The sequence below is a fragment of the Rhincodon typus genome, chromosome 43 (genome assembly GCF_021869965.1).
Source record: "Rhincodon typus isolate 14 chromosome 43, sRhiTyp1.1, whole genome shotgun sequence".
NCBI lineage: Eukaryota > Metazoa > Chordata > Chondrichthyes > Orectolobiformes > Rhincodontidae > Rhincodon > Rhincodon typus.
In genome coordinates this window covers 8111495-8115411 of record NC_063374.1, presented here as the reverse complement: position 1 = coordinate 8115411, position 3917 = coordinate 8111495, and the positions used below count along the sequence as shown (strand labels likewise).

At 50.5% G+C, this 3917-nt stretch overlaps 1 protein-coding gene across 1 annotated transcript in view; it reads left to right on the top strand.

Annotated features, from left to right (window-relative positions):
* LOC125487658 (ribosomal protein S6 kinase alpha-5-like) overlaps window positions 1-3917 on the top strand; it is a 25517-nt gene that overhangs the window by 1218 nt on the left and 20382 nt on the right. The gene's annotated exons all lie outside the window — the stretch shown is intronic.

Below are 3917 nucleotides of genomic sequence, written 5' to 3'. Positions count from 1 at the left end.
CTCAGCGCTGACCCTCTAAAAGTGTGGCACTCCCTTAGCACTCAGAGTTTCACATGTGTACATAAATCTGTTTGCTCCTTAGGCGTGCTGTCATTGTGTGAATGTTTTCTCTCTCTGTCTGCCCTTGTTGCTGCCTGTTTCTGCTGAATGTGGGCTTTACTCCCTTTGGGACATTCCAGGCGATGAATGGGTTGGATGTGCCTGTGATTCAGCCTGACTTTTGTGAAGGACTGGGTGGGGCTGAGGTGAATAATGAGTCAAAGTGTATGGAGTCTGCAATCACAGGTAGGGCTGGTGCCTACATTATGCTGGCAGCGACTAAATATCAGCTCTTTTAACTCAGCAACTGAGAGTGTCCTTCCCCTCCCATTCCTTCAAGACCCTCCTCCTCCTCTTCCCAGGCATCAGCCAAAGCCATCCCCTGAGGAAACCCCTCTCCTCAAACCCAATGTCTGCTATTTGGCTATGGGAGGCATCACCCTGTAGTTGTTACCTCGCATTGGGTGACGCTGGGGTACCTGTGATAACCCGTACAAGGCCCATGGGGGAATCACTCGTTAATCTCCTTGTGGAGCTTGTTGAGTATGAGTTCTGTTGGGAATCGGGAATGGCCTGCTGGGCTGGAACTCATCACCTGAGCCCTTGAAGAAGTAGCCTCATTTTTTTCGGTGTTCAACAGATGAATGATGTTCCTTTCCAGTCGGGCTTCCTGAGTTATTGCTGTGCCACCGTGGTCTAGCTTGACCTCCTCCCCTTTGACCCCGACCCCTGCATTCCAATGGGTCACTGAGGCCTATTGTCATCCCCATCTGCCATCCCACTGAGAAAACATTTACACAAGCTTTTTGGGTGCTTTTGGGAGGGGCTACACAGAATTCTTCTTTCTTTTCTCTCTCTCTCTCTCTCTTCACCATCCCTCACATACTCCCTCCCTCCATCAATCCCCTCTCATTCCTTCTCCCCATTTGTCTCGCTCACATGTTCACTCCTTCCACCATTCCTTCTCTTTCGATCCGCCTTCGTCCCTTATCTCCCTCCCCCCCTGCCTCAACCTCTCCATCAGCAGCTTGCTTTCAGCTTCATGCCCCTCCCCACACCCACCCAGACTCTCGGCTTGAGGTTAGGCCCTGAATATGTGAAAATAAAGCCTGGGCTGTGGGGGGGGGTTTGCTGGTTATTCCTGGTAGTACAATTTTGGTCAGATGGTGGAGGCAAAAGGTGAAGCCCTGTTCATACAGTGAGCGTTGGTTCTGGATATTGGGCTTTGTCCTGGATTTGAGGCCTAATCCCAAAGGCAAGGCCTGGATGTGAAGGTCAGGCATGATCGAGGAGGCGAGGCTTCAGACTTGGGGCCAAGGCCTAGTTAGGGAAGTGAAGCCTGTTTCAAGCAATGAGGCCTGTTCAGAAGATGAAGAGAAGCCTATTTCAGGATGTGAGGCCTGAGCCTGAAGGCGTGAGGCTTGGGGTGAGAGATGATGCCTTAATTGAGCTGAGGCCTGGTTTAGGAGGCCAGACGAGGGTGAGGACACATCCAGAATCTGAAGCCTGGACCCAGAGATGAGGCCTGGGTGGGGACATTAGGCCTGGTGTTGAGGGGGAGGCATGGTTGTGTTGATGAACTGCAGACCTGGCGCTGGGGCTTGGTTCTTGTGGCTCCATGTTCAAGAGGTAGGCAAAGTTTTTTCAATTTTAAAAAAAATTAATTGAATTCCAATTCCACAACTGCTGGAGTGGGATTTGAACTTCTCTTCCCCAGAGTAGTGGCTACTACGCCACCATCTTACCTCAGACCAGAGGTGGTGCCTTGCCTGTGTATTAAGAACCAGTCCTGGAGGTGAAACTCTGTCTTAGGACTGACGCCAGGCTGTGGAATCAAGGCCTGGTCCCAGAGATGGTCTGGGAGGTGAGGCCTGGTCCACACGTCTTCAGGTAGGTCCTGGTGAGACTTTGTAAACCAGTGACACCTGGTGAGGCCTGGGAGACCTGATCTGGGATGTGAGATCTAATCCAGGATGTGGCGCCTACGATTGGAGGTGAGGCCTGGTCTGGGTTTTGAAGCCTGGTGCAGGCTTTTGAGGCCCCATCCTGGAGGGGAGGCCCGGGCCTGGAGGCTGATGTCTGATCCTGGAGACGACGGTCAGTCCAGAACCTGAGGCCTGCCTGGTGAGGAAGGGAGGCCTGGTTTGGGATGCCAATGATTATCTCATCTGGTGGTAACGCCTGATCTGAACTTTGAAGCCTGGTCCCAGGAGATGACGCCTGGACCTAGAGATGGGGCCTGCTCCCAGATATGTGGCCTGGTCCAGGAGGTGAGGCCTAGTTCAGGAGATGAGGCCTTGGTCTGGACATTGTCTATATGGACTTCAGCGAGGCATTTGGCATGGTTCTGCCATGGTAGACTGGTTAGCAAGGTTATATCACATGGAATACAGGCAGAGCTAGCCATTTAGATGTGAAATTGGCTTGAAAGTAGGAGACAGAGGGTGGTGGTGGAGGGTTGCTTTATAGACTGCTGGCCTATGACCAGCGGTGTGTCACAAGGATCAATGCTGGGCCCACTGCTTTTCATCATTTATATAAATGATTTGGATGTGAACATAAGAGGTATGGTTAGTAAGCTTGCAGATGACACTAAAATTGGTGTAGTGGACAGCAGAGGAGGTTACCTCAAAGTATAACAGGACCTTGATCGGATGAATTGATGGGCCGCGGAGTGGCAGATGGAGTTTAATTTAGATAAATGTGAGGTGCTGCATTTTGGAAAGGCAAATCAGGGCAGGACTTATACACTTAATGGTAAGGTCCTGGGGAGTGTTGCTGAACAAAGGGACCATGGAGTCGCAGGTAGACAGAGCGGTGAAGAAGGTGTTTGGTACACTGGCCTTTGTTGGTCAGTGCATTGAGTATAGGAGTTGGGAGGGTCATGTTGCAGCTGTACGGGACATTGGTGAGGCCACTTTTGGAATGCTGCGTTCAATTCTGGTCTCCCTGCTACAGAAAAGATGTTGTGAAACTTGAAAGGGTTCAGAAAAGATTTACAAGGATGTTGCCGGGGTTGGAGGGTTTGAGCTACAGGGAGAGGCTGAATAGGGCTGGGGCTATTTTCCCTGGAGCATCGGAGGCTGAGGGGTGACATTGTAGATGTTTTTCAAATCTTGAGGGGCATGGATAGGGTGAATAGCCAAGATCTTTTCCCCAGGGTAGGGGAGTCCAAAACTAGAGGGGCATAGGTTTAAGGTGAGAGGGGTAAGATTTAAAAGGGACCTAAGAGGCAACATTTTCACACAGAGGGTGGTGTGTGTATGTGGAATGAGCAAAATGGGCGATATGGACGAAATGCTGGCAAATAGGACTAGATTAATTTAGGATTAATATGACTCTGTGGCTTGGTTTGGGATATGAGGTCTGGATCTGGAGATGCAGCCTGCTCTGGGATATGTGGCCTGGTTCAGGAAGTGAGGCCTGGAACTGGAGATTTTGCCCTGGTCTGGAATATGAGGTGATGGCCTAGTGGTATTATCACTGACTGTTAATCCAGAGACCCAGGTAATGTTCTGGGGACCCGGGTTCAAGTTCCACCATGGCAGATGGTGGAATTTGAATTCAATAAAATATCTGGAATTAACAATCTAATGATGACCATGAATCCACTGTCGATTGTCGGAAAAACCCATCTGGTTCACTAATGTCCTTTAGGGAAGGAAACTGCCATCCTTACCTGGTCTGGCCTACATGTGACTCCAGATCCACAGCAATGTGGTTGACTCTTAGCTGCCCTCTGGGCAACTAGCGATGGGTGATAAATGCTGCCTGGCCAGTGACACCCTCATCCGCGAATGAATAAAGGATGAGACTTGGATGTGGAGATGAGGCCTGGATCTGGAGATGTGGCCTGGTCAGGGATATGAGGCCTGGTC